This window comes from Taeniopygia guttata, chromosome 6, assembly GCF_048771995.1.
Source record: "Taeniopygia guttata chromosome 6, bTaeGut7.mat, whole genome shotgun sequence".
NCBI lineage: Eukaryota > Metazoa > Chordata > Aves > Passeriformes > Estrildidae > Taeniopygia > Taeniopygia guttata.
In genome coordinates, this window is record NC_133031.1 from 34,794,484 (window position 1) to 34,807,224 (window position 12,741).

Here is a 12,741-nt window from a genome sequence, read left to right on the forward strand (position 1 = left end):
GCACAATTCCATCTTCTGATTTCTTCTTTCCCTCTGATGTTTGTTTTGGTTTTGTTTTATTTTTTTTTTCCCACAGCACTTTTGAAAGACAAAGCAAACATGTTTGAAATATTGCTTGGATTTCTTGCCAGAAAATGCCCAGAATTTCTCAGCTGAGAGCTCCATCCCGGGATGGTTGTGGATATCTGAGCTCTGATGTTGGAGTGGGAGCACAGCTGGAATATTGTCCCTCACACAGGTGGGATGTTGTCATCAGCCCCTCAATCCTCTCACCCCAGCAGGAGCTGGGAAAAAAAAAACAGGCAAAAAAAAAAAAATAGGAGTATTTCCAACTGGGAATTAAAATAAACAGAAGAGCCCAAAGCCACCACACTGGAATCAGCACAAATGGGCAATATCCTGGTTTAAAGTGATTATTGCTGCCAGGGCATCCCGTGGATGTGAGCTGTGCCCACTCTGGATTTTTGGAAAAAGGCCTGAAGTGCCAGGAAAGGAGGGAAACTTCCAGGTTAGGGAAGAGGGAACACCCCTTGCTCACATGGCAGCTGCAGACAGCCCTGAAAATGCTTTTTCTCAAAGATATTTGGGTTAAAAAATGATTCAGCATTAATTTTTGATGGGAAATAAAACCTGGCATGGAAATCCTCCACAACTTCTCCCAGGGGAAGGAGAGCAGCAGCTCCCTGAGCATCTGACTCCTTGTTTGTCCTGCTTCTCCCCATTTCCAAGCTGGAAAATCATTTGTGGCAATGTTTGCAGGCTGTTATGGTAAGATAAAGAGTTTTAAAATGAAATATTGAATTTATAGAGATATTTCCCTTTTTTTTTCCTTTTCTTTTCATTGCAGAAATCAGTGTCTGCACTTCCCCAAACAACAGAGCTCCACTAAAGCCTTTAGGATCTCTCAGGGTGTCTTTTCTCCATACCCTGAAAGATGCCACAGCTCTAAAATGCTGTGTTTTGCTGTTAAAACGCTTTAATTTATGACTGAATAGTGAAATTGAGTGGTCAAGTGCAGTTTATTGAAGGGTGAGGGGCAAAAAACACTCCTGGCTTTTGAAGAAATGTCAAATACAACCTTTGCAATATTTTCATTTCAATAAAACGTGGCTTTGAAGCTGCTTCAAGGCGTGGAGTGTTTCAAACAACCCCTTGAGGTGGAGATGGAGAGAAGAGCAATTCCTTTTTTGCAATTTCTGTAACAATTCTAAAGAGATGCAGGTTTGAACACTTCAATCTATTCCTACAGACTCCTAATTTTAGATTCCAAATGGAAAAAGCTTCAACAACCGCCCCTTTGAAGTCACTCAATTAACTGCTGCTGCAATATCACACAGCCTCACGCTTTTCCCCAATTATTGCTACTTTGAAGGGTTTTTCCTTGTGTTTTCAGGCTGAGATGTTTTTGCAGCTTCAGAAATCCTGGGTCTGTGTCAGTTTTTTTGCCATTCTGCCTCCGATTTCCTGATTTTTTTCCCAGGAATTTACAATTTTTTCTTCCAGTACATCAGCAAAAGACTGATCCACTCTGCTAAGGGCATCATGTTGGAACACCCAAATAAAATGTTGGTGGTCAAATATTGCCTCTTTCCTATAATTTATTTTCTTGAGCTTGCCCAGTTATTCCTACTTTGAAGAGCTTTTCCTGTACTTTCAGGCTGAGAAGTGTTTGCAGCCACAGAAATCCTGGGTCTGTGTCAGATTTTTGCTGTTCTGCCTCTGATTTTCTGGTATTTTTGGGGGAATTTGAAACTTTGATGATGTCTTTGAGGTCACGATTTATAGGAATGTATCAATGTAATTTAAAAAAATTATTTAAGTTTTATTCCTAAATAATCAAAATGCTTCATCAACATAGTGGAAATCATACAGAATTTGATTGAAGCTCTGAGGAATAAAGGGAAATTTCTTATTTTGTATAAAATAATAAGAAACCTTATTTTATTTCCACTGCATTAGCAAGGAGACCAATTTACAGCACTGCCACTGAGGTTAGCATGTGGGAATACCCAAAATAAAATGTTGGTGTTCAAATATCACATTTTTCCTGTAATTTATTCCCAGAGTTTGAGGCAGGGAGTACCAGAGAGCACTGGAATTGCTCTGGGTGAGGTTTCCAGCAATTCTGCTGGAATAATGCTCCTTCCAAGGAGGGGATGCAGGGGCTGGGGCCAGCCAGGAGCCCTGGGAGGCCCTGCAGCATCTCTGGAAAATTGGAAGCAAAGGTGAAAGGGCTGCCAAAGAGCTGCCACTGCTGAGAGGGGCTTGATTTGTGATGGAAAGAGAGGAAAAGACACCTGGGCAGGGAGGTGGAGGAAGGAAAGTCCCTGTGGGATATTGGATTATCCCAGAATTGGGATAAATGTGGGATCAGCTGCTCGTTGTTGTCTTATTTTTGCACAATATTTCAGCCTTCCACTTTCTTAAATTGATTTTTTGGTGCAGTTTCTGTCTTCCCTTAAATGGCTACAAATCCCACAGCAGCCTTGTTTGTCATCCTCTCCCCTTTCTCAGCACAGAAATTCCCTTCAGACCTTGTCTGGTCTGGAGAGATCTGAACTTGGGTTTCAAGACATTTCATCCTTCACACCCCCACTCTTGGATTTGGAATCTGGATTTCTGGCTGGAGCTCTCTATCAGAGAGCATCACCCCGGGTTGTTTTTCTGCAGCCAACAAAAAAATCAGCCTCAGGCTGTTGGCTCCAGCTCCTTGATGTATCCTGGAAAACACAAGTGGCATAAACCTGGCCTTGGAGCATCCTGGATGAGACTGGGAGGATGCAGAGCTGGGGACTAACGAGCCGAAATTATCAATATAATCATCAATTATGGATGTGAGTGTGGAAGACTGGATGTTCTTTTTACAGCTTTATTTCACAGTTGCACAATTTATTTAGATCTCCTTCTCTCCAGCAAATCCCTCCACACCAAATAACGTATTAAAAATTTTACTGTACAGCTTGGCTTCCCATTTCTCTCTTGTGACTAATTAATTTTGGGACCACACAACCTAATAGCATCTTTAATTCCTGCACTAACAGAAAATGGGGTCATTTTGTCCAATACATATTGTAATTCTATTTATTTTATCACCTGATTATAAGCAGTCATTTAAATTAATATCCAATTCCTTGCAATTGGTTTCCAGTGAAAAAAATTGCTGACTTGGCTTTCATTTATCTGTAAAAATGTTCATTAAAATCCAGCTCCTTCCTGGTGCTCTGCCACGTCTGCTCATGGAATTTCAGCCTCCCACTAAATCGTGTTTCCTTGTCAACACGATGCCAAAGGGACGTAATTAGGCCCTGATGAAGTTTCCTGCAGAAGATATTCACAGATGTTCTGAGGTTTTTTTTCTTCTGGTGAGTGTTTCTTTACACTCCCTAATTGTCTGACATCCTTTGGAGCACCTAAATATGGTGTGCATGGGAATTGAAGGGTTTGAAAGTAATCCGGAGTTTGATTAAGGTTAGGAAGGAATTTTAGGATCTCTCCTGGGGGAGGGATTTCTCCTGCTGGGATGCTCTTCTTGCTCTGGGACATCCTGTGGGAAACTTTAATATGGTGTGCATTAATATGGGGGAGGTTGAAAGTAAAATACAGAAACATTAAGGTTGGAAAAGACTTTTAGGATCTCCCTGGGGGAGGGATTTCTCCTGCTGGGATGCTCTTCTTCTGTGACATAATGTGGAAAGCTTAAATGGTGTGCATGAGCATTGAGGGGTTTGAAAGTACTTCAGAGTTTGATTAATTTTAGGAAAGACTTTTAGGATCTCTCCTAGAGGAGGGATTTCTGCTGCTGGGATGCTCTTCTTGCTCTGGGACATCCTGTGGAAAACTTAAACACGGTGTACATTGATATGGGGGAGGTCGAAAGTAAAATACAGAAACATTAAGGTTGGAAAAGACTTTTAGGATCTCTGCTGGAGGAGGGATTTCTGCTGCTGGGATGCTGTTCTTGCTCTGGGACATCTTGTGGAAAATTTAAACATGGTGTGCACAGGCATTGAGGGGTTTGAAAGTACTTCAGAGTTTGATTAATTTTAGGAAGGAATTTTAGGATGTCTCCTGGGGGAGTGATTTCTGCTGCTGGGATGCTCTTCTTGCTCTGGAACATCCTTAGGAAAACTTAAACACGGTGTGCATGGACATTGAGGGGTTTGAAAGTAATGCAGAGAGCATCGTTGGGAAAGACTTTTCAGATCCCTCCCGGAGCTGGGATTTCTCCTGCTGGGAGGCTCAAAAAGTGCCCTAATTCCCGCAGATCCCTGCCCCGCTTCCTCTTTCGGGACCCCGGGGGTGGCCCTCGGGCGGGGGGGACATCCCGGGCGGGCCGGGGGAGCTCGGGGGGGACTGGGGAGGGAACGGGGGTGGTGGTGGCGGTGATGGCAGGGCTGTCACTGTCATTGTCGCTGTCACTGTTGTTGTCACTGTCACTGTCACTGTCACTGTCACTGTCACTGTCACTGTCACTGTCACTGTCGCCGCCAGAGCCCTCAGGCTCGGCCCCTGCAGTACGCGCCGTGTCCGCCAGGCGGCGCCGCGGCGGGCGCGGGCCGGGCCGGGCTCGGCGGCGGCCGCGGGAGGAGGAGGAGGAGGAGGAGGAGGAGGAGGCGGCGGCGGCGGCGGCCACAGCGAAATTTCCTGCCGGGAGCCGCCGCCCCGGCCCACAGCGCCTGCCCGGCCGGCCCGGCCGCGCCGCCAGCGGCCCGCGGAGCCGCCGCAGCCGCGCAGGTGAGCGAGGCGGAGGGAAGGAGGGAGGGAGGGAGGGAGGGAGGGAGCGGGGATGCCGCCGCCCGCCCGCAGGTACCGGGAGCGGCGGGGCGGCTCCGAGCCGGGCACGGGCGGGCAGAGCTCGGCGCTGCCCTGGGCTGGCCTTGGGCGCCGGTGCGACAGCGCTGTCACATCTCGGCAGCGACATCCCGGCGGTGACATCCCGGTAGGGACATCCAGGCAGCGACATCCCGGTAGGGACATCCCGGTAGGGACATCTCGGTAGGGATATCTCGGTAGGGATATCTCGGTAGGGACATCCCAGCGGTGGCTGGGACCGCGCGGCGCCCGGGAGATGCGGGACGCGCCCGAGGGCACGGCCGGCTCCCCGCGCTTCCCTGGGCACCCCTGGGTGTCCCTGGATATCCCTGGGTACCTTTGGACATCCCCGCGTATCCCTGGGTATCCCTGGGTACCCTTGGACATCCCCGGGTATCCCTGGGCACCCCTGGGTGTCCCTGGGCATCCCTGGGTACCCTTGGGCATCCTCGCACATTTCTGGACATCCCTGGATATCCCTGGGTACCCTTGGACATCTCCGTGTATCCTTGGGCATCCCTGGGTATCCTTGGGCATCCTCGCGCATTTCTGGACATCCCTGGGCATCCCTGGGTACCCTTGGACATCCCCACGCATTTCTGGACATCCCCGCGCATCCCCGGGTATCCCCGCCCGTCCCGGGATTTCCCCGCCCGTCCCCCCGCACCCAGCCCCGGTGTGCTGCCCCGGGCTCTGCCCCGCTGCCGAGATGGGGCTGGTGCCTGAATTTCGCCTTTCAAAGCGATTTTCTGCCCTCGGTTCCCACCCAGCCCCTCCTGGAGCGAGCCGCGTTCAGCTGAGCGGCGCCGGTGGCTGCGGACGAACTCTCGGGCAAGGCTGGTGCTGTTAAACTCCCTCTATTTCCATTTGTTCCCTTTATTAGTTGGCTTTTCACCGCTTCCCATTGCGGGATTTTGTTTTTCTCTTTGCTCGCGGCTCTGTGGGAAGGGTTAACGGGTGTTTGCTGTGGGATGGAGCAGTGTTTTCTAATTGTGAAAGGCTGTCTCCTGCTTTTTTCCCAATTTTTCTGTGAGGTTCCTCTCCATGTGGCTTATTTCCACAGCGTGAGGTGATTTGCTGTGTATTCAGCTGTCTGTGTCTGATTTGGATGGGGTAGACGCTGCTGAGCTGAAAGAAAAGACAGAGCTTATCAAGTTGCTTAATTTTTTTTTCTTTGAGTTTTTTTTTCCCCTTAGATGTTATAATCCGTGGAAAGTAGAAACAAAGATGCAGAGGATTAAAAAAAAATCAATTTAAGTGCGTCACCTTATGTGCATGCTGGTTTTGGGGCTCATAAATAAATAAAAGAAGTGACTTGTGATGAAAACTAATGACGTTCAGCTGGATGCTGGGTGTAGTTTAGAAGAGATTTAAATGTGGATGAAACGTGCTTTCCTTGTTTTGGAGGGATGTTATCCCTCATTTGGCTTTGCTGGGGGATAAATGGAACCAGTTAAGCTTAGAGTAGGATAAATTAAACCAGTTAAGCTTAGAATGGGAAATTTTAGGTTGGCTTGGAGGCTTGGTCTTGCTTTTGATCAGGTGGAATTTGGGCTTTGAGAAGAGCCTTAATGGGGGTAAGGAGGTGTTTTTGGGGCAGGCTGTGGGGTTTGGGGTGGTGGCACTGGGGAGAAAAGGGTGGGGATGGAGTGGGACCAGCAGGAGGAGGGATGCAAACATCACCTGTGGGGTGATCACAGTGAATTCTGCTGAAATTGTGCAGGGAGAGCTCAGAAATGTGTGAGAAGAAAGGAAGGGAAATAATGTGAGGAACAAAATGGTGTGGGTGTAGTGTTTAGTTGCTTTGCTGTGCTCTCCCAAATAAAGGGATTGCTGTGCTCGGGATTCCTGAAATGCAGGGATTCTCCCAAGCACAGAGCAAAACTGAATTCCTGCTTTGAAAGCTTCGCTGACACCTTTAATAAACCCAGACATCTTTATGTACCTAAAGTGGGGCTGTTTGGGCTGCAGGAATTTGTCCTCGGGTGTTAAGTGGGGAATTTTAGCACGTTTAGATCCTAGTTTGTGTTTGTATTTTGATTTTTCTTGCTTTCTACCTCACATGTTTGTGGTTATTTAGCTGTTAACAAACTCAGTCGAGGTTTTTCATCTCTTGAGCAAGGGCTGGATTTCCAACAACTCTGTAAAATCCCTGAATTTTTTTAGTGTTATTCTCCTTGCCTGACCCTCCATGGCATTCCCAGCTCCTGGGTGTGCTGTGTGCCTGTGGAAAACCCCCTGTCCCCCCACGCAGGTGGGGCTGGGCAGAGGCAGAGCTGCTCCTTGCCTTGCCCAAAGTGGGCTCTGCACCTTCCCAGCTGGAAGTGGCAGTGTTCAGGAGCACAAATCATCCCAGGATATCTTTATCTGCATGTGCTTTTATTGACAGCTCTGGGAATCAGGGGTACAGACCCAAATCTGTCTCTGACACGACTTTCGAGCTGAATGTATTTTATATTCTCTCCTTATATAACTTACATATTAATTATTCAGCTTATATTGTTCTATTGTATACATTGACTTTATTCAACTATGAGTTTTTCGTGATCTTTCTTAGGCCCCTGACCACAGTTTCTCATGATTATTCTTATGATTAAACAGTAATTATATTTAATTACTAAACAATCATCACATCTAACAATTATATCATTTATCATGCACTAGCCACACAGGTGCAGTTCTAGCAAGGTACAAGGCCTTCATGTACCTCGGGTATTTATTTTTTTCAGGACCTAGTAAGCTTAATTTTCCTTTTAACCCCAAGTCCCCATGATTTAAAAACCCTTTTACTGTCAGAGGGTGACAGCAGAGCAGGAGGATTTAGGGTTTGTTGGGTTCTGGAGCTGGTGGTATCATGCCCAAAGCTGCAGAGCTGTGTTATTGACCGACTTGGTTTCTGAGTGTGGTCCAGCAGAGCTCTGCCTGCTGGCCTGGATGACCTTTTTCTCACTCTTTTAAGAGGTTTTCTGAAGAAAAATGAGTGGACAGGGGTTGGCAAACTGCCGAAACTGTGAAATAAGAGCTGGAGGAAATTCAGCACGACTCTGCCCTGTCACAGATGTCCTTGGTGTTTTCTGAGAGCCAGATCCACGTGTCACAGAAAAACACGGACGGGTTTGGCTTGGAAGTGACCTCAAATGCCAACTCATTCCACCCCTGCCGTGGCAGGGACATTCCCCACTGTCCCAGGCTGCTCCAGCCTGGCCTTGGATCCTCTGGGCACCCTGTGCCAGGTCCTGCCCACCCTCCCAGGGAACAATTCCTTCCCAGTCTCCCATCTAAATATCCCCTCCTTCAATTTAAAGCCATTCCCCCTTGTCCTGTCACTCCATGCCCTTATCAAAAACCCCCCTCCAGCTCTTGTTATCAGCAAATTGTTCATGTTCTTCATGCTTGGTGATGCCAGGAAAACTTGTTCAAGGTTTTGGAGCAGGTCAGCTGCAGTGGAAAATAAAAAAAGAGCAAGCATGGAATGCTGTGGAGGAGGAAAAGCAGGAAGATCCCAAGGAATAATGAATTATTTGTGTGGTGCTGGGAGCACACAGAGCCCACCCCGCTCCTTTTTTCTGCAGGAAAATGGTTCAGTTCTAAACAATCTGAGGATTGTGCTGGTCTTTCCTGGCAATGATGTTAAGCATTTTGTAAATGTGATGTTGTGGTTCAATCTCTGTTCCCAAAATATTCCTCAGCATGGATTTCTGGCAGGGCTTAGCAGCAGCTGGAGATGCCCTGTGTGGTGTCATCAATGAACGGTGATGTTTTGGTGGGAAAAACCTGCCTTTAAATGGGCTTTGAAAGTGAAATACTCAGTATCTGGACATGCAATGAACATTTCTCAGGAGGGGAGGTTGAAAACAGATGTTTTGGGTAGAAGCTGCAATTCCATCCTTATTCCAGGGGGGCTGGCAGGAAGGGACCACATTTCCTTCACAAACAGCGTGGTGGGAGCAGCACAATGGGATGGGTTTGGTGAATCAGACTCAGCTCTGTCATCCAGCGACCCTGGGGAGGCTGCAGGGGTTTTTTTTGGGTGGGAGGCTGCAGGAATTTTTTTTTTGGGGGTGGAGTCTTTAGGTTTTTTTTGGGGGGAGAAGGATCTTTAGGTTGTTTTTTTTTTTTTTTTGGGAGGAGTCTGCAGGTTTTTTTGGGGAGGAGGCTGCAGGTATTTTTTGGGGGGGTGGAGTCTTTAGGATTTTTTTGGGGGGAGGAGTCTCTAGGTTTTTTTGGGTGGAGGCTGCAAATTTTTGGGGAGGATGCATTTTTTTGGGGAGGCTGCAATTTTTTGGGGGAGGAGTCTGCAGGTTTTTTTGGGGAGAGGAGTCTGCAGCTTATTTTGAGGGGAGGCTGCAATTTTTCGGGGAGGATGCATTTTTTGAGGGAGGCTGCAATTTTTTTGGGGGAGAAGGCTGCAGGTATTTTTTTTCTGGGGAGGAGTCTTTAGGTTTTTTGGGGGGGAGGAGTCTGCGGGTTTTTTTGGGGAGGAGTCTGCAGGTTTTTTTGTGGGGAGGCTGCAATTTTTCAGGGAGGATGCATTTTTTGGGGGGAGGCTGCAGGTATTTTTTTAGGGAGGAGGCTGCAGGGGTGTTTTTGGGGGAGAAGTCTTCAGGCTTTTTTGGGGGGGAGGAGTCTGCAGGTTTTTTTGGGGAGGAGTCTGCAGGCTTTTTTTGGGGGGAGGCTGCAATTTTTCAGGGAGGATGCATTTTTTGGGGGAGGCTGCAGTTTTTTTGGGGGGAGGCTGCAGTTTTGCAGTTTGGACACCTGCAGTGAGCACCTCTCTGCTCCTTGCTGGGCATTTCATTATTGATCTCCTGCTGCAATATTAATGGCAGCAGAATCCCTCTGTAAGCTGAAGATCGTTCTGTGCCCAGCATGGGAAGTGCTGTGAATTGGCTCCATGAATTATGAAGGAGTTTGGAATTGCCTGGTCTTGGTGGAGCATTTATGGCTCCCCTGGATGTGGCTCTGGTTTTTTGGGCTCAGAGTGTTCTCAGGGAATGATTTGGGTGTTGCTTGTGCTGATTTGTGATGTGATGCAGCAGAGTTTGGGCTGAGTGAGGAGTGGATGCTCTGTGCAGGATTTCTGCATCTTTTTAAACTTTTATCTTGTGTTTTTTACTCATTGTGCCTTTCTGCACAGGGTTTCATCCTTATTTTTATCCTGTCTGAATTACACAATCCCAAATGCTCTAATTGTTAATAGTAAAACAACCCTGCCTGTATTTATTCCAAGCTTCTTGCTGAAATGTTGATATCTCTTCAGGTGTGTTGTACAAACATATTTAATACTTGTGTAAGCCAGAGCTGAAATGAGATCCTGATAAGGCAGCGATTAGGAGGAGCTCAGCAGCAGCATTTTGTTGAAGTGTTTGTACAGGATTTAATTTTGAGTTCTTCACATCATGGGGTGTATTTTTAAGGCACATTCAGCTGACTTGTTGCAGGTATAATAATAATTCCATCCCTGATATCCCTCTGCCTGCCCAATCCTCTGTGTTTCCTGCAGAGGATGCCTCACCAGTGACATCCCCTGCCCCAAAAATGCCCTTTCCCCTTTGGCTGCTGGCACTGACTCAGTGCTGAAATGGCAAAGTTAAATCTGCTCACAGAGATCTGCCCGTGTTCAAAGGTGTTTCCTGGCTGAGGGAGAAATAAAGCTGGGAAGAAATTTGTTGGGATTATATTGTTGCCTGCAGTGATGGTGAGCTGTCCCTGGGAAATGTACAACAACTCAGTTCTGGGGTTTTCTAGCACCTTTATCCCCGCTGTAAAAAGGAAAAAATGTTCAATCCTGAAAGCTTGTCTTACCCAAGATTGCCTTTTTCTAATGTACAGAGATAGGTTTTTTTTTGTAAGAATGAGAGGTCTGACAAAATACAAACTGTAAATCAGGCAGAAGTGAGATGAGACATAAACTAAAAAAATATCTGAGAGAGAGAAGAATTTTGGGTTTTCTGTGTTGGGAAGAGGCAGCTCTTTCCCACAGGAGTGTGAGGATGCCCCAGCAGCTGGAAGAAGCTGTTCCCTAAAGATAACCCACAAACAGGGATGCAGCAGCAAGAAGCACCAGGGAGAATGAGGACTTGGAAAGGCTTTGGTGTAGTAGCACAATGAATTTTAAAGAGAAAACAAATAACAGATTTGCAAGGGAAGAAGTGAAAAGTGTGTTACTCATGTCACTTCTAGAAGATCAGGACACATAATCAGGGCAGCTGGAGGATAAACCTCTGGCTTGTAAGTTTTGTTGCTCTGGAGAAAATAATTTAGAATGAAATACCCAACTGCACATCCATGGCAAGATCTCACCCTCCTGAGCTCCTGGTGTTCCCTTTATTGCAGTGGTTTTGAGTTTGCTCCCCTCCCACCAAAATCAATCTCTTTCCCCTGGAATAACTTCTGGAGGAGGATGAACTGGAGCTGCTGTGGTTCATTTGGAGACCCACAGAGCAATTTTGGTTGAGCCAGACTGGGATGAACTGGGAATTCCAGGTTCCAAACCCCCTTTTCCAACACAGCAACGAGTGTGGTGGGTCCAGTGCTGGTTAATCATTAGTGTACTCACTTTTTGGTGTGAGGTAGGATTAGGAGAAAGGCAGAGTAGGCTCCAAACTTTAAAAGGATATAAAGAACATTTTATTAAAACTAATTAAAAGAAAGAGTAATAAGAATTAGAACAACACTTTCAGAACACTTCTCCTCCCCCCACAACTTTTTCTTTCTTACTGACAAAATGTAAAATTTTAGTCAGTTTATTACTTCTAGAATAGTCTCTCTTTAGTTTACTGAGGGAGAGAATTCCTTCTTGTTAATGTTATGGAGACTTCTCTATAAGAAAACCCATCTCTCTCCTGGCTCTCATGAAGAGCAGCTACCCAGGGACATTTGTCATCCTGAAATCTCTTAACTCCTACAAGGCTGTGGGTGACTGGGTTGGGGTGAGGATGGAGAGGTTGACTTTGGGTTGGTTGGAGGAGTTGATGCTTCCCTGTCCGAGATCCTGAATCCCACAGGTGCCCCAGGGGCTGCTGCTGTCCTGGAATTCCCAAAGGTGGGACTCAGCTCCATGAGGTTCACACCGAGCCTGCTTTGATCTCGGGGTTTGCTCCTGCCATTTCTTACCTCCCTCGGTTCTTTTGATGGAATTTTTGGTCCAGAAGAAAATCCAACTCTGGTAAATGAAAGGCAGCATCATCACAATTTGAAGCCAACAATGAAAATTCCTGCTTGCAGACCCTCTGCTTTGCAGGATATTTGATAAAGGAGCTGTAAATATTTCTTTAGCAAGAGCTGTAATTCCTCAGCTTCAGTTTTCACTCCTAACCCTTCCCTCACCCTGCACATTGTTTCTTTTGGTGAATTCGATCTTGATTGTCTTTTGCCCTTTAATCTTGTCATCTTTGCTGGTTGTCTTTGGAGAATTTATTTTCCTTTGCATTCCTGGTCTTGGTTTCTGCTGGAATACGCTGTGGATTGCTAGAGCTGCAGTGCTGGGCCTTTCCTGAGTAGTAAAATCCTGATTTAAACAAGCCATAAATAATGTTTGTACCCCGTGTTCTGTGGGTTTAGATGTCTCAAGGACCAAGTCTGGTTAATTTAAATTTGGGTTTCATTAATATCTTCAATCATGCTGCAGAATGTCACTTAAAACATTTAATTATTCAATGATATTAATTTATCTGCAGCCTGTCTTTCCACTAATCTGATACAACAAAGTTTGCAAATTGCTGCTGAGAGCAGGATTGTGGTGGAACAGCTTTTGGATAGCAGCAGAAAAGCCTTTGTGTAACCACATTAAAATGATAGATGCTTTCCCTGTTAAACTCAAGCCTGAGTTTAAATGGGTTCACGTTATCATTTTGTTTGCAGATGTCAAAAGCTCATTAATTTGAAGTCCAACTCCCTACCTTGCTGCTTCAAATTGCTTTAAAATTA

At 46.3% G+C, this 12,741-nt stretch overlaps 1 protein-coding gene across 2 annotated transcripts in view; it reads left to right on the top strand.

Annotated features, from left to right (window-relative positions):
* The first annotated feature begins 4,603 nt into the window (after positions 1-4,603).
* Positions 4,604-12,741, top strand: part of PTPRE (protein tyrosine phosphatase receptor type E) — a 92,023-nt gene continuing 83,885 nt past the window's right edge. Inside the window, exon 1 of one of the 2 annotated variants that reach the window (XM_072931358.1) lies at positions 4,604-4,734. The gene's annotated coding sequence lies outside the window, so the exon portion shown is untranslated. Of the gene's footprint in view, positions 4,735-4,917; positions 4,940-12,741 lie in introns of those variants that run through there. The other variant, XM_072931359.1, reaches the window with a different exon arrangement.